Raw genomic sequence first — 20938 nt, 5'->3', positions numbered from 1 at the left:
TTAAAATATTTAACTGGTGGTCGCAATGCCAGAAAGAATTGCAAGAAAATAAAATATGTAAACATTAATATGTTTTATCTCTTATTTCCCCTCCTTAGACCTTTCCTTGCGTTTATAAGAATTTTTTGTCTGAGCGTTATCTCCACCTTCTCCTAAAATTCAAAGCGTTAGAAGCATTGATCCCCCTCCCACTACATTATACTTTGAGCGTCATGTATACTCGGTTAATTCTTGTACGATCAGTCTCGCGTTAACTCGTGGTTCACTTTTCATAACCTCCAGAGAAATGTACTACGTCGAAAGAAGCAGCAGCGGCAGCGGCGTCGGAAGACGCGTGAATAATTACGTGCCGAGTAATATAACTTCATCGTTTGAGAACAAATGTGACGAGTAAGTTTCGTTTAACTTTTTTCTATTTTTCTATTTTTACAAATTGTATTATTACTATTATTTAATTTTAATTTTTCTGTAGCATTTCGTTGGAGCGTCGTGCGGTTCGTATACTAGGTAAACGATACGCATTGACAGCTACGGAATTCAAATTCCTCGAAATTGGTATCAACGTGGGTCCACCTCGTTACGTGGAGATTGCCATAGGAGATCATCGAGGAAAGGAACTGATATTATCTCTCGAAACGTGGAAGGGACTCTACGATCAACGTCGCAATATTCAAAATTTACTTTGGAACAACTCTAAAAATGACTACAATTTCATAAGCGTTGGACCGCTAACAGTGAGAGTTCGTACGATTAACGACGTCAAACTCATAAGTCTCGAATCTCCAAACGTATGCATAATGATGATTGAATCGACGTTACATCGTATGTTCGATCTCGATCAATGCATAGATGTAACTTTTGATCGATTGGGTAAAATTATCGAAACAGTTGATGACAAGTTTACGCAATTCTCCAATATCGTGTCCATTGTAATAAATCCAACAGAAATATCAAATGTAATACGCGCGAGTGACGCTTTCAATAAGCATCAATTCATCGATTGCGAGCTGGCAGCTTTAGTTTTTAGTCCATAGTACGTAAGAAAAATATGCAAAACAAGAATAAAGAGTTTTAAGTCTAAATCATGACGTAATTTCTTCGCACGTATATTCCCATCCTTTACGCTCTCTCTCGCGCTAATTATAAGTCTCGCTATCGTTCTTTCTCTTTCGCACGCGATATTATCGTTCTCTCTCGCACGCGTTGTCTTGCGCTATCATTCACTCACTCACTTATCTTTGCGTCCTTTTCGCACCTATTATATTGGGGGAGGGGGAGGGTACCGCGAGAGCTATTTTGTTTGCGAAAAACATGTCCCGACGCGTTAGTCTCGGCCCCAAGACCCAATCCTCTTCAAATACCACCGTTTATCAATCGGCTTATGTAATATTGTTTACACGCGATAAAAAACATCCAACACAAGCGTCCCCCGCCCCGCCCCGCAGCCCCCGCGCCTACGAAATCCCCTCCGTCCCGCGTGACGTCATTCTCCCGCGCCGCTGAGATCCCCTCACGCCTCACCCCCCCTGAGAGGACCTGAGTTAGAACCCGCCTAGCCCTAACTACTTTTGTCCGACACGCGACAAGCCGCCCGGCAAGCGGCAAGACAAGCTTCTTGCAACGTTATACGATAAGAAGCGTTACGTGATACACTACCGTAACCTACAGCAATGTAGGCGATATGGCCTTCGTGTTACAAAAATCTCTACAAAAATTACCCTTTTAAAAAAAAGGTAAAAAAAGGTGCTAAGTCCGCATAAAAACTGTTATGTGTTTGCAAAATAATGGTTATTATAACCCTCAAAAACTATAAAAAACCTATTTCAAAAATAGTACCATTTCAATCTATAAAATTATTTTAATCTACAAAATAGTTATTTTAAACCGTAAAAAAACTAAGTTATTTTAGTTATACATTTTACTTACCTTACAAAAGTAATGATATCAATAAAATTGTGCTAAGTAAAAATAAAAATTTATAAAAATGAATAAAAAAACTGTATCAAAAAAATTACAAAATACTATCAAATCCAAACAAAAAATAATATCGAAAAGTTGTGCTATTTGAAGATAAAAACAATAATATCTTAATAAAAAGTTAGACATCATGTGTTTAATTTTTTACAAAAATATATTACAAAATTGCGCCAACAAAATAAAAACTTTTAATATAAAATATATATTTTTCTTAAATTTCTAGTATTAAAAGAAAAATATTAAATAAAAATAAAGTTGAAAAATTTAATTAAAAAAAGAAAAACAGAAAATATTAAAAATAAAATTATAACTTATCAAGAAGATAAAAATTAGAAATTAATAGAAAAAAAATACAAATTTATATAAAAATTAAAAATTAAAATAAAAATTAGAAAATAAAATTAAAAATTATTAAGAAAATAAAAATTAGAAATTAATAAAAAAAAATTTATATAAAAATTAAAATACAATTTTAGTTAAAAGACTTAGCGCTGCTATATCACTCTTTTTTGTACTATACATATATTAAACATGACTAAATATATAAGCAAAGAACCCCATATTTTATTAAAATATGACAGTCATTTCTAGATCGTATAGCAGCGCTAAGTCTTTTAACTAAAATTTTATTTTAATTTTTATATAAATTTTTTTTCTATTAATTTCTAATTTTTATTTTCTTAATAATTTTTAATTTTATTTTCTAATTTTTATTTTAATTTTTAATTTTTATATAAATTTGTATTTTTTTTCTATTAATTTCTAATTTTTATCTTCTTGATAAGTTTTTATTTTATTTTTAATATTTTCTATGTTTTTCCTTTTTAATTAAATTTTTCAACTTTATTTTTATTTAATATTTTTCTTTTAATACTAGAAATTTAAGAAAAATATATATTTTATATTAAAAGTTTTTATTTTGTTGACGCAATTTTGTAATATATTTTTGTAAAAAATTAAACACATGATGTCTAACTTTTTATTAAAATATTATTGTTTTTATCTTCAAATAGCACAACTTTTCGATATTATTTTTTGTTTGGATTTGATAGTATTTTGTAACTTTTTTGATACAGTTTTTTGATTCATTTTTATAAATTTTTATTTTTACTTAGCACAATTTTATTGATATCATTACTTTTGTAAGGTAAGTAAAATGTATAACTAAAATAACTTAGTTTTTTTACGGTTTAAAATAATTTTGTAGATTAAAATAATTTTGTAGATTGAAATGGTACTATTTTTGAAATAGGTTTTTTATAGTTTTTGAGGGTTATAATAACCATTATTTTGCAAACACATAACAGTTTTTACGCGGATTTAGCACCTTTTTTTACCTTTTTTTTAAAAGGGTAATTTTTGTAGAGATACCACTCCTTTTTGTACTATACATACATTAAACATGATTAAATATATAAGCAAAGACCTCGCCACCACCCCCATCATATTTTATTAAAATATGACGGTCATTTTTAGATCTTACTTAGAGTTTACTTAGACAACCAGACTTCAAACTTCTTTGCTATTCTTACTAGACAAATACAAACAAATTAATATGTCATTAGAAGTTAATTATTTTTTCACTCAATCAATATTTCTAAATTTAGTAATAAATAATCATTGCTCTGCTTATCTAATTCATCTTTGAATAAGTAAAACAGGAAAAGAGTGAGTTACAAACTTTTATTTTAAATAATAAAAATATTCTATTTAATAATAAAAATATATAATTGATAATCTCTTTCTCTTTCTCTTTCACATTAAAATTTTTTATACATAAATAGTACAGAATATTAAACATTGTTCATGAAATTGCTGATACATAACACCTTTTTTTGCATAGAACTGATCGAAATACAATTATTAAATGATTAAGTATTAATCAAGTTAAACATGTAAATATATTTTAATAAGGAATTTTTTTCTTTATTTACGACTTTGCGTCGTAATAGCTCCGTTTCTAGAGCACGTAGCATAAAAACAAAAACACTTTTATTATATAATTTAGACCCAAGCTATCGATTGAATCTAGTAAAAACTCGATCCGTTCAGCGGATATATGAGAAATGAAAATATCAAGTACGCTCAACTATCCGACTCGCGTAAAGAGACACGGAGCGCGTCTTGTTGCTTGCGCGGACTTAGCACAAGACACTACCGTGTCTCTTGATACATCGCGTATTACAATTTACGCAATCTCTGTGGCTTCGCAGTTATATCGAATTAAATACATAGTTTAGAACAATTGCGGAAAATGATTTTGAAAAAAATTTATACAAATTAATGAACAATGCGGTATTTGGTAAAACGATGGAAAATGTGCGTAATCGTGTTGATGTAAAATTATTGACTAAGTGGGACGGACGATACGGCGCAGAAGCGATGATCGCGAAACGAAATTTCCATAGTCGAAGCGTTTTTTCGAAAAACTTAATCGCCATAGAATTGCGCAAACTGGAAGTAAAATTTTATAAACCAATCTACGTCGGTATGTGCATACCCGACATATCGAATGTCTGTACGAATTTCACCACGAGTACATGTTTCCTCTGTATCGCGACAAATGCCGGGTAATGTACACCGACACAGATAGTTTGATATATCACATTGAATGCGAAGACGTGTACGAGAACATGAAGCGCGACATCAACCGATTTGATACAAGTGATTATGCGATAGATAATGCGTACGGTATACCGCTCGCGAACAAAAAAGTGCCGGGTTTAATGAAAGATGAAAATAATGGCGCGATAATGACCGAATTCGTCGGGCTTAGAGCAAAAATGTACGCGTTACGAGTCGATGCACAGTGGTCCAGAATAAGAATTTAGCGGCTCAAAACCCATTTTTTAAAAGTGAGAAACAAAACTATTGATGATCATAACTTTGAAGTACACATCTTAATTAAGATTAAAAATGTATTTTTAAACACAAAATCATGAGTGTAGTGAAGAACCAGCACAAATACAACGTGAAACTCAATGAAAAATGTCATCGCGTGCGATGCTATTCTTTTTCACTTTTGATAATTTCAGTTGATAATAAACTAGTTTAATGTTTTATTTTACTATAAGTATCAAAATTACAGATAAGTGTATTAAATGAACTCATATATATATATTTAATCTTGTAAAAAATTCATATATGTTTGAAGTAAGTATATTTTATATCAATTTGTTGACATATTGATATTACTAAAAATTACCTTGTTTTACTTTAATGTAACTATGATGAAAATATAGTACAAATATATCGCTGTCGAATAAAAAAAATTTATTTGCATTGATTCGCAGTTGCGTCTTCTGCAACGTATTCTATATCCAATGTTATACAGGCGAGCGCGAGGCAAGGCCTCGGTCGCGGCACAGCCAGCGCGAGCGCCGCGCCGGATCATTTGGAACAATTGCTAGATGTTTTCTCTCTCTTTTTCTCTTTCTTTCTTTTGTTATTAAACAACAACGGAAGACACACATAAGTGTAATGTAGGTAGTTTTCAAATAAAGAAGTCATACAAATAAAGCATACCAGTTTCTTTCCCAAGCTACGTTTGATTTTTTGAAATTGACAAATCATATAATTTTAACATTAAATTTCTTGATGTCGGCTCTCGAATATAAAATATGTGATATTAATATTCGGGTAATAAGAGCCTATCGCGGATGTAATTGCGTAATGATCAAAACTTTACTTGGAATAATCTCTTGGTTTGAGATTTAATTCCAACAAATTCCCCTCTAACCCCCCTAGATGGAAGTAGGCGAGAAAAATATCGGTCCGAAAGTCGCTGAATCGGGAATCGAACCCGAGTCTTTCGCTTGCCGGGCGACTGCTCTTACCACTGAGCTATTCAGACCCTTTCGATCCGATACTTCTCTCATTGCCTAAAAACACTAAGTGTAAAGATGCTTCTTTTTCACCCTAAAGCGTAAATAAACATTAAATTTCTTGATGTCGGCTCTCGAATATAAAATATGTGATATTAATATTCGGGTAATAAGAGCCTATCGCGGATGTAATTGCGTAATGATCAAAACTTTACTTGGAATAATCTCTGGGTCTGAATAGCTCAGTGGTAAGAGTAGTCGCCCGGCAAGCGAAAGACTCGGGTTCGATTCCCGATTCAGCGACTTTCGGACCGATATTTTTCTCGCCTACTTCCATCTAGGGGGGTTAGAGGGGAATTTGTTGGAATTAAATCTCAAACCAAGAGATTATTCCAAGTAAAGTTTTGATCATTACGCAATTACATCCGCGATAGGCTCTTATTACCCGAATATTAATATCACATATCATATAATTTTATATACATATATAATTTTCTTCACTTTTATAAAGGACACTGTTATTATTTAATATCTCCATATACATCATTATTGTACGTATCATATTTTTAGTTTTTTATATTATGTATCTATATTATTCTTTGTGCGTGGGTGTATATATGAGGTTCGAAAATATACCTATATATATACATCTTTCATTATTATATTCTGTGTGTATTTATTCTATTATAGAGATATAAATGCTGACACCATGAATAGTGTAACTAACAATAATAACAATTTGACATATAACGATCTGTTTCAAATTTTGCGCAATAAAGGACCATTGAAATCACAATGTATTATATCAAGAAATCATTTATTAAAAATATAGTTTTTTTTATATATAAGTTAATAATATATAAGTTAATAAGTTAAAATATAGTTATTTTTATATATAATATAATAAAATTTATATATAATAAAATTTTATATTATAATGTAAAATGAATAATGCCTTGAAGAACAACATCAACCAATAATTCCATTTCCAAACAAAATTTTTCTTAAATTCCTTTTTTTCTGGCAAAATAACAGAAAAATAACAGATTACATAAGCATTTTATATCGCGCCCACGTGCGTACGAATTTTGAGCCGCTAAATTCACAGTCTGGACCACTGTGCGATGGTAAGAAAGACACGAAGAAGGTTAAAGACGTCAAGAGCAACGTTGTCGCGAGAACAATAACGTTTGACAATTACACGCGATGTTTGTATAATGAAATTGAAATGACGCGACAACAGTCTTGTATACGATCTAAATTGTACGAAGTATATACCGTCCGCGAGACGAAAACTGCTCTGGGTCCATACTATGACAAGCGGTATATCGTTCCCGAATACCACCGATACACTGCCATGGGGACATTATACAGGGTTTACCAAAAGTGTGGAAACCCCTTAATATTTCGAAAAATATGCATTTTTAAAAAAAATGTTTCATACAAAAATTATAGGGTTTTATGTGGCGCATTACACAGCAACATTATTATGACCTCGAATAGCGTTGTCAAGGTTATGTGAAGGTCACCTCCAACTTTTTAAATGGGACACCCTATATGCTTTTGCATATTCTTGTACCTTATGTCGAGAGCTTTCCAAAACACTATAATTAAGTTAGTTTTCATTAAGTACTTTCCGAGTTATGAGGCTTGAAATCATTTCTTAATTTTACATAAACCGTAAAATATCTTGTAAAATATTCATTTTTCGATTATCTTACCTTAATACTTTTATGTACAAAATAATGAGAGGAATCAATTGGTGTAAAGAAAACACATAATTGTTTCGAAAAAAAAAATGTAATTTGCGATTAACAATTGCTGATAGTTATATTCCATTTTTTATTTTATTTTTCACGTAAACACTGCACAATCCAAAGAATTCGTTTATAATAATTTATCACTTATAGAAACTCTTTTATAGAAAACAATCTAAAACTCTATGAAAGAGGTATATACTCAATGCACGGATGTTTCGATAATAGATACGTTCCACGTTGCACCCATGTCGCGCACTTTCGGTGACTCGCGAGCATCATTTGTTTAACTTGCATTTGTTTAACTTGCATCTGTTTCATGACAAGGATGAAATGAGCTCAGGAGCGTAGACAACAGTTAGCCATGAAGAAAAAGAAATCAAACAGATCATATCCATAATTTTTTTCTATGAAAATTAATCTCAACCGGCTTATACTTATTATAAAATATTTTATGCTTTACGGAATTCAAATAAATATTAATTACTTTACAATACACAAGTTTTTAGAGATTTAATTTATAAAATTATTTTATTCATTCAATATCTTGCGTTTGACTCTTATATGCCTTTCTTTTGATAATTTGATTATTGCATATCATAAAGAGTCTATTTCATATATTTAATTAATTTACAAGTTATTTTTTTTACTTTAAGATTTTTTTACTTATCATTATGTGTTACATATGAAGTAAAGGTAGTACATATATTTTCTCTTCTATTTCATTACTTGTACTGATCTGTACCATCTTTAATTGTACATCGATCAATTCACACATTAGAATATTCGATTGCTTTTTTGAAACTCTCCACATTTTCATTATTTCAGCATTACACGGATATATATATATAAAGGCTCTATTTTCTTTAAAATAATTCCATCTATTTTTATTGATTTTTTGTTACCATTTTCCGGAATATAAATACTAGTAATTTGAAGAACTTTGTTGTTATTCAATAATACAGTATTATTTGGGGCTTTATCTGTCACAAGAATATTTTTATATTGCAGTCTTTTTATTTGCACTTTACCAGAATTGTCCATTCGTAATTTTCTTAATATTTTTACTGCTGACGATGTTACAGTTTTTTCAGTTTCAAGTGAAAGTACTTCATTAAATCGACGGCATAATTGTGATAAGGGTTTATTGCCGTGACGAATCATTTTTTTTATTTTTCCCAATGCATTTTCAAAAGGGTACGCTGTGATATTCGACATCGGACAATTCATGTACTGTATATCGTCCGCAATGTGAATAAGACTATGCATATTGCCTATTAAACACTCATTCCCATATAAGTTAGGAGCAATTGTAACAAACTGAGTTAATAAATGTTTTGCATGCTCATATTTTTGTAATGCCAGTTCTTTTGACCATAATAATCAGCAGCCAACATGAAGAAGTAAAAAGTGTTTATACATATCTTTTGATAATATTTTTTTTAAAAGAATTGGTCCAACATATAGTAATATAAACTGAAATTCTGTTTAAATTTATTAATTTCTGAAAGGGATCTTGTTGTCCGTTGAAATTTAAATGGTATTTGTTTTTGAATATGGATTAATAAATTAGAAAGTTATATCTTTGCATTATTACTTAAGCAGACATTTTTCAAATTACTATTAAACCAATAATGAAATAATTTTTTCATCACACCCAAATAAACCAAATGCATAGAATCTAACGGAAATTGATATATTAAATCAATTGGTGATTCAATATCAAGTAGAGGAGACATTCCAATGTGATGCTCCGCATTGCTTTGAGCTCGAAAAGATGTATCAATTCGTGGCTCTGCATCTGTTATTGGATAAATAATGCGATTACTTTTCCTTATTCCTTTCACAGTGTATCTCTCACAGGCCCAGTAACCACCGTGACCAATTATGCACTTTAAAAGTGCAGGTCTGTCACAAATGAATGCCTTTATGGATACATAAAACTGTCGATCATTTACGATAATTCTAGATTGTTGTAAGTGATTAATTTTATTTATGAATTTTTCCAAATATTTGAATACATTCCTAGGTTTATTATTTCCACAATAAATTGCTACTGAAAAAGGTTTATATATGTCAGGATCGTGAAAAATTTTGCACAAGATAGGCCATAGTTGCTTTGAACTTGATTTGAAAAGAGGTATTCCATCTACATTAATGAGCAATTCTATTTTGTTGCCTTTGTGTAAATCCAAACTAATATATCTTAGAAGATTGTGATAAATACCAAAATAAACAAATTCATGATCGTTATTCTCATCAATATTTTCAATAGTATACTCTATGCTAGTAGTATTTAAAAATGTTTTTGCACTTTTAGGCAAACTAGGATGATCTCTTCTTAGAATATTTAATAACAACTCAAGTTGGACATGAGATATCGGTGGATCAAGTAAAGCCCATTGACGGATTGCTTCAACAGTATCGAGTTCTTCGTTACACATTCATTGTTAATCCTGTCAATTATTTCATTATTATCCAGCTCGTCTGTTTCACTATCATCTATTTCGCTATTATTCAGTTCATTTCCAGAAAATTCTTCATTAATTACTTCAGATATTGACACATTACTTTCTGATTCATCACTAATTAATTCATTCATGATTAATTCTTGTTTCGTTAAATCTGTTCCTGCTTCTTTTAAAACATTGTTGTCATTTTCATATGATCGATCAAATTGTTCATCGTATGTATGCTGAGACTCTGTTATAAGTATATCTGCAGTAAATTGTTCGTACGAAGTACTCGGTGTTAGGTTAAATTCTATTCCTTTTCGCTGACTATCTCTAAATTTTTTAACTCGCAAGCGTGTAAGCTCACGAGTTCTTTTTAGTTTATTTCCGTCATTAAACATGTTTAACAATATTTTAATGTGAAGGTATCACAATTATCACAGTAGTATCACGATATTACATGTAACTAGGTCTGTTCTTTTTAACTTAACTGACTGCACTATTTCAAAGTATATCTTTTGTCTTTTTACATTAGAAGGAAAAAGATAAACTCTCTTTGAATTAGTGCATCCAGTTCAGCTAAAAGGAACAGATTTATTGTAATGCGTGCACTAATAATCTATACATAATAAATGTAAAATAAATTGTATAATGTATAAACTCAAAATACTTATAATTTTGTAATTTTCAATAGACAGATATTAATATATCATACCATATATATGTATATCACACTTTTTATATTATTATATCATACCATGTGTATTATAATTAATTTTAACAAATTAATTATACCCATTATGTAAAATGACATAATACATTATAATAAGGTAAACTATATACGATCCGAGTTAGGACCAAACGTGGAAAATTTTTATTCCGAAACTTTAAAAAATGTATAAGGATGAAGGAATAAAATCCTTAGTAAAAGAAAATCCTTTGTTAAAAGAATAATTTTTGTGCCATTCAAAATTACTTTCGGTTCAATATCTCTGCAATTTTCCACGATATATTTCAAAATAAATTGCGCGTCGAACGCTTTCGCATCATGCGCTATACAAATTATGTGTTTAAAATATTTTACCGGACGCGTAACGAAATCTACAAACTGTTTAATCGGATCGCGTTGAAATACGAACTCTCGCACTCCGCACCAACGACACCACACGGATACGTTATTTTCCCCCGCGCATGCTTCGCAAATCTGTTGCGCGATGCATAGTGTCGGAATATGTTTTTTTATATTTCCCGTTCCTTCGACCGTCTCGTCCTGTCGTGTTTCGAAATCGTAAAATACGAATGCCACACGTCCCTTTCCGCGTTCATATGCACGTTCGTTCTTTTCCGCGTTATCATATATGTTCCGTGCTTCTTCTTCTCTCGTACTAGATATATCTACCTCATCCGATACCATCGTTGACGAAGATGGCCCGGCAGAGGAAATATCGCCACGTTGACGAAGGGGTTGCATATAACACATATTATTGCGAGGTTGTTGTGAACGGCATAATTTGCAATAAGAAACGTTGCATTCGTGTTTTAAATTAGATTTAACGATACGACCGCAACTATCGCAAAATTGCACGATGCTACAAACATTAACGCGTGTTCTACCGTCGTACGATTTCTTGCTACGATGACGCTCGAAACACCCTGCACCGTAAAATAACCGATTGCACGCGTCGCATTTTATTTCGGCGTAAGTGGAATCACACGGCGGTACATTTATTTAAACACCGATAACTATTAGGCCTATCGTTTCGAAAGCCTACATTACACGCTACACAATAATCGCGAGTACCAGCGGCGGCTTTTAAATTTAAAATAGAATTATAATGATGCGAATCCTCGTAATACAAGATATTTAATCGCCGCGAGAACTCGCGTCCGAGAGAAGCGAGTATTTCGGTTCCGTCATACAACGGTTTTTCGCCGCGAGCGAAAGTATTAAAATTATACACAACAATCGCGATATTGTCGGCAGCGAAATAACGTTGAAAACGTTTGATTTCGCGAATCCCGCAACCCTTTTCCGGTATTACGACACTGGCATTTCTCGTTAATTGCAATGCACATTCGCGTTGTAACGAAGAATGCGGATATCTTATCGCGTTCCATTTCTCATACAGCTCACCTGTACGGATATTACCGCGCTCGCTATAAGTTTGAGCTACTAGGAGGGCTCGAGGGAAACACAGGTTATCCGAATTATTAATTTCGACTACCGAACATTTCGCGACATCCCCGCGTGTTAACGCGACGCGACCGCGACCTGAAGGCATCGAGACATTATAAACCCGTATATTAAATTGGTCAGCGATATCGAGACCACCGGCGCTTTGTGCTAACGAACTCTCCAAATATCCTCATAACTCAAATCACGCGCCGGACGAAAAGATATATCCGCAGGACCACGCGATAAATTCGGCGAATCAAACGATAATCCTACGTAATCGCCCGGTTCGCATGAATTTAACGCATACGCGTGAATTTCGCGAAACGCGTTTTCTAACGAGTGATATACAGGGTGATTCATATAAAGTGACCGATGTGAATATTAACTAAAGTTGAAGAGCTACGAAAAAATTTTTATACCAAAAGATGTTTGACACAGAGGGGGACACCGTAAAATATCTTGTAAAATATTCATTTTTCGATTATCTTACCTTAATACTTTTACGTACAAAATAATGAGAGGAATTAATTGGTGTAAAGAAAACATATAGTTGTTTCGAAGAAAAAATATGTAATTTGCAATTAACAATTACATATTTTTTCTTAAAAATAACTGTGTTTTCTTTACACCAATTGATTTCTCTCATTATTTTGTACGTAAAAGTATTAAGGTAAGATAATCGAAAAATGAATATTTTACAAGATATTTTACGGTTTATGTAAAGTTAAGAAATGATTTCAAGCCTCATAACTCGGAAAGTACTTAATGAAAACTAACTTAATTATAGTGTTTTAGAAAGCACTCGATATGAACTACAAGAACATGTAATAAAAAATAGGGGGTTCCATTTAAAAAAATTAAGTTGATCTTGAAATCTCCTTAATGCCTTCATCTATAAAAATATTGTTTGCACCATACGATGTCCCCCTCTGTGTCAAACATCTTTTGGTATAAAAATTTTTTCATAGCTCTTCAACTTTAGCTAATATTCACATCGGTCACTTTATATGAATCATCCTGTATATCGACGCCTTCAGTCAACGGTCGTATCGCGAAACTCGCTTCTCTACCGATTACCCGGAATCCATTCTTAAAAAGTGTATGTTAAGTCGATTACTCGAATATATCGAAGCGTTGAAGCCTCCTTTTCTGCGATGTTGATTGGATGCTGGCGCGTTGCAATATATTCGTGGTAAGTAGCGTAGCGCTCGAGCGCCTCGTCATCCATAACTTATTTGTTACTTTGCTCTTTCGTGCTACATAATGTGTTAAGAAAGAAGTAAAAAGAATCTCGTGAAGAGGATAGAAAAAGGAGAAAGACAGAAAGAAGAAAAGTCGAATAGAGAAGGTATGTATATAAATATGTGTATAAATAATGTTCTTTTTTAAAAGAAAGTATGAAAAACTTTGATCGCGAAAAGGTCATACCTCTTGTACATATTTATATTTACAATTATATTTACAATATGTATAAAATATATAAGCTATATTGTAATTATATGTATGTACATATATATACATATATATAATATATATACATTACATATACATATGTACACATATATGTAAATATGTAAAATAATATAATATAAATTATATTATTTTTGTTTGTAGTTAAATTACACTAATAATTTTAAATCCTATCTGCATTATTGTATGTGCTCTTAATAAAACATTAATACATATGCAAGATAATATATGGATCGTATAATAATACATACAATATGTAAGATGAAAGCGATACCAAAGAAAAATCAAATCACGCGCCAAGATTATTGTAGGGCGCACGATCCTGGTGCGTTACGGAAGGCGAGGGCGCTGGCGAGGTGATAGGGTAACGTGGCGTCGAGTCGACACACGAGTGAGAGCGCGTGCGGGAAGGAGCGAGCACATGTGAGAGTAGCGTGGCGTCGGTCCGGCCGCACAGTTTTAGTGTGTCTTTACCGAATAAAATAGTATTCTCATTAAGTCCGAGTACATAATTATTGCCGCACGGCACCTTATAAAATCAGAAGTGGGATTAGGACGCGAGCGCACGAAAGAAAACGTAAGAAATTCGAAGAAATTGCGTCAGCTATCTTCCGTTATTGGTTAAGTCGCAGTGTGAGAGACACATGCTATCGTTATACACTTAGAAGAAATCCGAAAACGACCAGTGAACGAAACGAAATCACAATGAATCCGAAGAAGTTTTCAGTGGCTCAACTTAAGGCTGAATTACGAAGACGAGGCTTGCCGGTGCACGGACGCAAGGTAGATTTCATCGCGCGTCTGGATAAAGACGAGCCGAGCGGCACATGGATGAATTCCGTTGCTTGCGCCGAGAACCCGACGACCGCCTCAGACAAGGATCTGTCGGACGAGGAAGTAGCGTTGACCGCAGACGAAGAAGAAGATAACGGTAACGAAGAAAGAACAATAGAAGGCTCAAGAGAAAACAAATCGTGACCGCCGAAATAGCGATGAATTAGAGCGCCGATATCGCGACATGCAACTCGAATTTGAGCGTCGTGAAAACGAACTCTTAAGAAGAGTTAGAAATCACTAGACGGGAGAAGGAACAACTACGAAGAGCCACACCATCTGTAGCCGAGTGGGCATGCAGAACAGAAAACATCACCGCCATGTTGGAACTAGTGGGATTCTTCGACGGAAGTGCAGGTACGTTTAGAAAATGGGAGCAACAAGTCCGTCAATTGTGTGCAACCTATCATCTTGACGATGACCGTGCTAAACTACTTGTTAGCAACAAATTAAAAGGAAAAGCGAAGAGTTGGTTTCAGGCAGAAAACATAATCGCCATGACTCTCGATGAAATAATGGACGGCTTCCGGAAAATGTATAATCATCGTCCGTTACGTGTAGCCCTGAAGAAGAAATTCGAGACAAGAGAGTGGAAACCATCTGAGAATTTTGCAGATTATTTTCACGATAAAATAATCTTGGCGAAAGACGTTCCTATTGACGAAGAAGAAATGGTCGATTATTTAATCGATGGCATTCCGAGCGACCATCTGCAAGACCTAGCACGAATGAAGGAGTTCCAGAAAAAGGAAGAATATGTTACGAGCCTTTGAGAAGGTATCATTGCGAACGCCGGTGAAAAACAACAAACGAGATTCACGATCGACGGGCAAGCACGACGCAAAATCAGCTGATTCACAAAAGGATAGTGAGAAAAAAGAAGAAAATCAAGCAAAAAACGACGAAGGAAAACGAAAAAATCCCCGTTGTTATAACTGTAACAAACTAGGGCACATCGCTTCTGACTGCCGCCAACCTAAGCGCTTGTGCGAGAAGGGCTCGTGCTTTAAGTGTGGTGAGATGGGCCACATATCCAAGGACTGTCCAACAAAGACTACGTCATCAACGGAAGTTGCAGTTGTCAATGAAAAGGAGAATCAAGTCTGCTCCATTTTCGGCTGCACGGAGGACGAAGACATTTTTTATGGACGTCGACTACGAAATAAACTGTTCTGATACAAATCATAAGATTAGATTAAACACGCTAATGGACTCGAGTAGTAAAGTCAGTTTCATAAAAGAGAGTTTCGTGTTGAAAGAAGCAGTAGAATCTTTCGATACACCCCCGGGAAATTATCACGGTTTAAACCGCTCGCCGTTACGGATAATCGGGTATATACGGCTGAATATCACTATCGATAACGAAACAAAAAATAACATAACAACACTAGTCGTTCCGGATACGACTATGGTAAACCCGGTAGTGTTAGGTCGCGACGTATTGAAGAAATTCGGTCTGGGTCTGAGAAAACTGGAAATTCAAGTGATAGATGAGCTTTTGAACGTGGAAATAGATAATCCGCGCGACACGGTATTAGATTCTCTTTGTATCAATCCCGAAATACCTCGTGAAGCACAGGTTAGTTTGCGAGAACTCTTTACGTCGGAGTACGTTGAGCCCGCAAGGTATATTAGCCCAAAAGTCGACATGGAATTAAAATTAAGTTTGACGAATGAAACTCCATTCCACTTTAACCCGCGTCTCCGTTTCTGAAAAGGAAAAGTTGAGGAAAATATTAGACGATCTCCTGGAGAGGAAAATCATTCAACCTAGTAAATCCGAATATGTTTCTCCTATTATTCTACTAAAGAAAAAGAATGGCGAACTCCGACTTTGTGTCGACTATCGGGTGTTAAACAAAGTCTTGCGTCGCGATAATTATCCTCTTCCGTTAATAGAGGACCAAATTGATGTACTTAGAGATAAAAAGTATTTCAGTATCCTTGACCTGAAAGACGGGTTTTTTCATATTCGAATCGCTGATGAATCGATAAAATATACCGCATTTACGACACCGTACGGGATTTTCGAATACAGAAGAATGCCTTTCGGACTCAAAGTAGGACGAGATTTCAGAGATTTGTAAACGAAGCGTTAGTAGAATTGATTAGAACCGGAGACATTGTCGTATATATGGACGATGTATTGGTCGCAACCACTACGTTAGAGCATCACTTTAAGGTCTTAAAGCAGTTATTCAAGTGCTTGGTTGACAATCTGTTGGAGCTCCAACTCGATAAATGTCAGTTTTTATATACAGAGATAGAATTCTTGGGTTATCGTATCTCTAAGATCGGAATTCAGCCGAACAAGTCAGAGATCAAGACAGTCGAGAGATATCCAATTCCACAAAATTTGAAAAGCCTGCAATGTTTCCTCGGGATGGCTTCATATTTTCGAAAATTCATTGAGGGTTTCTCCGTCATCGCAAAACCACTTCATGAATTACTCCGTAAAAACATGGAATTTAAGTTCGGGAAAGAACAACTAAAAGCATTTCAAATACTTAAACAAAAGCTGCAAAAAGTACCTGTACTTAGTATATACAGTCCTCACGATGAGACGGAGCTTCATACGGATGCTAGTTCGCACGGTTTTGGCGCCGCTCTTATGCAAAAGAAAGCAGATATGAAGTTTCACCCGGTCTCGTATTTCTCAAAACGGGCGACCGATACTGAAAGCCTATCATAGTTTCGAATTAGAAACGCTCGCAGTTATCTATGCACTTCGTCGATTTCGCATCTACTTGCATGGCATTAAATTTAAGATCGTCACGGATTGCGCGTCGTTGAAAATGACTCTAGATAAGAAAGATGTATGTCCGCGAATAGAAAGGTGGGCGGTCGAGCTTATGGAATATGACTATACTCTGGAACACAGAGCCAGTACCAAAATGCAACACGTAGACGCTCTCAGCCGCGCCACAAACATTCTGGTAATTGAGGATAACCCACTCGAGTTGGAGCTAGCGTTAAGTCAAAATCGCGATTCCAAAATTCGAGAACTGCGCGGGAAACTTGAGAAATCTCAAGATAGACAATACGAGATGCGAAATGGACTCGTGTACCGAAAAAGAGATGACGAGTTACGGTTCTATGTACCGGAAAAGATGGAAGGCCATGTATTGCGAAAGTATCATGACGAAATGGGACATTTCGGTCCAGAAAAAACAGGCGGTGCGATCGATAAAACCTATTGGTTCCCGCAAATGCGTACTAAGATTAAGAATCATATTCGAAATTGTTTGAAATGTATTGCGTTTACTCCATCTACAGGTAGGTCTGAAGGTTTTCTGTATAGTATACCTAAAGGTAATATACCATTTCAGACATTCCACATCGACCACATGGGACCTATAGATCGAAAACACTTAATCAAACAACACATTCTGGTGATCGTCGATGCGTTCACGAAGTACATTAAATTGTATGCTACAAAGACTACAACTTCAAGGGAATCCATCGATTGTGTAAGGCAGCATTTCGCTAACTATAGCCACCCTCATACTATAGTGAGAGATAGAGGAACCTGTTTCACCTCGAATGAGTTTGAAGAATTTCTCAAGGAAAATAACATTCGACACGTGCTGATAGCCACGGGATCTCCGAAAACGAATGGGCAAGTAGAACGCATTAACCGTGTATTAGGTCCGCTCCTTGCCAAAATAGTTGATAATAACGCCGGAAAATATTGATATAAGGCACTAGCGGAAGCAGAGTTCGCGATCAATAACACGATAAATAAATCCACGGGAGATATGCCAAGTCGTTTATTGTTTGGAGTCAATCAGCGAGGCCCGAATATCGATGGAATCAAGGAGTAGTACTTAGAGGAAAAGGCTACACTAGAAACCCGTGATCTCGAAGTGATACGTGAAAGGGCCGCTAAGAATATTTCAAAGAATCAAGAGTACAATCAGCGTTACTTTGACAAGAGCAAAAAAGAGCCACGCCGGTACAAGGAAGGTGACTACGTGGGGATCCGAAATTTCGATAATACTCCAGGAGCGCCGAAGAAACTCGTCCCCGAATTCAAAGGACCCTATGAAGTATATAAGGTCCTCAGAAACGACAGATACATAGTTAAAGATGGAGAATTCCCAAACATCACGTCGCCCCTACGAAGGAACGTGGGAAGCTTGCAACATTAGACCTTGGCATGACGAAATCGCCTGACTATACCTAAAGCGCTAGTCAGAGACCAAAGATTAGTTGATAAGCAGTAGTTTAAGATTGTTTTGTACTTATTCATTATACTTTATTACCTTGTTTATACTACCGTGTCCGAGGCCGGACAAATGATCAGGAAAGGCCGAATTGTGAGATGAAAGCGATACCAAAGAAAAATCAAATCACGCGCCAAGATTATTGTACGAGGCGCACGATCCTGGTGCGCTACGGAAGGCGAGGGCGCTGGCGAGGTGAGAGGGTAACGTGGCGTCGAGTCGACACACGAGTGAGAGCGCGCGCGGGAAGGAGCGAGCACATGTGAGAGCAGCGTGGCGTCGGTCCGGCCGCACAGTTTAAGTGTGTCTTTACCGAATAAAATAGTGTTCTCATTAAGAGGATGCCGGACCTTCCTGTATTACCGCTAAATTTTGTGCACAGAAAACTTTTTATTAGTTGCACAGAATAATAAATACTTCTCCACAATTAAATTACACATAGCAAGAAATATGAGAGTGAACCATTTTATGTTTAAAATAAAGAAAAAATAGAAAATTACAGTTTTCTTACCGGCTTCTGACATCAACTCGTAACAATATTAGCTGAATATAAAAGTTTTGTAGTTTGTACGTACAAAATAAGAGCACACTCAGCTCGGAATTTCCTGAAGGAATATAAGTGAACAGTCAGAAATGCGTTTAGAAGCGTAGTAAAAAAAATTTCTGTGCAGAAAATTTTTGTGCATATGTGTTTGTGTGAGATCGAAGCAAAAGAGTAAAACAGACCCGTAGATTAGTTGCCCGATGTCGCGATAGATGGAGTTAGACTCTGTTGTGTGACAAGGAGAGACAATCATAATGGGCCTGTTCTTTTTAGCTGCACTGCTACACTAGTGCAATTAGTTAGAGTGAAAGAAAGTATGTTTGTCTCTTTCCAACTTATTGTACTAGTGCAGCAGTGCAGCTAAAAAGAACAGACCCATTATCTCTTTCATGCGTGTATGAGTAATATACATGTACAGTACACACTACATTGCAGCTAGCGTATATTTTTTCTCTTCGTCGTACATTCTCTCTCTCTCTCTCTGTCCTCTTCTTTTTCTCTTCAGATTTTCTCTTTCTCTTCAGATCTTTTTTTCTTTTTTAACACTATTAATTTTATTCATAATGATGCGTAATAACGTACATTTTTTTTATATGATCAGAAGTAGAAACGTACACATCTCATCTTGTGAATAATATATCCATACATATATACTTAATTGTAGAATAAATATAAAACTGAACTTTAAAAAATACATTAAACAGCATAGTTTTATATAAGGCTGTTGTAATGTAAGCACTAATATGCATTTTTATACAAAATAAAATAATTGAAAAAAATAATTTAGTTTCAGAAAAAATAAGTGACAATAATTTTAAAAATATTTGCATATAAAACTATTAATGTATTTCTAGGCAGAAAATTCAAAATTCTCATTAAAAAAAGCTACACGAAAATCCAAGTAAATTAAATATGTGTTATTATATCAATAATTTAATTGGTAGAAACTACTCTTTTAGATATATTTATACATTCATATAAAATGCTTCTTTATTTTTAATATATCTCCATTAAAAGAAATAACATGAGAAGATAGGATGTGTAGTTTATTATTATAGTAAATGCAATGAAATTAAGAATCTTGATTTGTCTTTGTGATATATGATAAAAAATGAATCAATGCATTATTGGTGAAATAAATCAAGGTGATTATTTCAATTGCTTTATGTTATTTATTGTAGATACCAATTTTACACAGAGTAGACTGAAGAATACTATAATTAAAAAAATTATTCTAAAAAGATTATTGGCATACAATTGTACTATATTTCTCTGATGCACGTTTATTTTTTTTCTGATATAATGGCTTTTTTACCAATTAGCTAAAATATGCTAAAAAAGAATAATACATATAGACAAATATTTTAATATAATTACTAATGTTATCGCGAAATATTCACTATGTATCATAATATTTCTAAATAGATGCCATAAGTTTACAAATAAGCATCTGACGAAAGATATTAAAAATTTATATAAATAGAAATTTTGAGCATCTTGGTGCACAATGAAGTTTCTTACTCATGTATATATAATGTATATCATCTTTCATTGTATATTTTGTATACATTAATCAGTTCAAAAACCGATTAATGTATATAAAATATACAATGAAAGATGATATACATTATACATACACGAGTAAGAAACTTCATTGTGCACCAAGATGCTTAGAAT

The 20938-nt window shown here is 34.2% G+C and overlaps 1 pseudogene; it reads left to right on the top strand.

Annotated features, from left to right (window-relative positions):
- Positions 1-465: 465 nt before the first annotated feature.
- On the top strand, positions 466-973 carry LOC145960117 (uncharacterized; annotated as a pseudogene).
- Positions 974-20938: the final 19965 nt, after the last annotated feature.

Source organism: Camponotus vicinus, unplaced genomic scaffold (genome assembly GCF_025532165.1).
Source record: "Camponotus vicinus isolate PSW18456_S1 unplaced genomic scaffold, iyCamVici1.0 SCAF_10, whole genome shotgun sequence".
Taxonomy (NCBI): Eukaryota; Metazoa; Arthropoda; class Insecta; order Hymenoptera; family Formicidae; genus Camponotus; species Camponotus vicinus.
The sequence above is the reverse complement of the archived record's forward strand: the minus strand, read 5'-3'. Positions and strand labels throughout refer to the sequence as shown.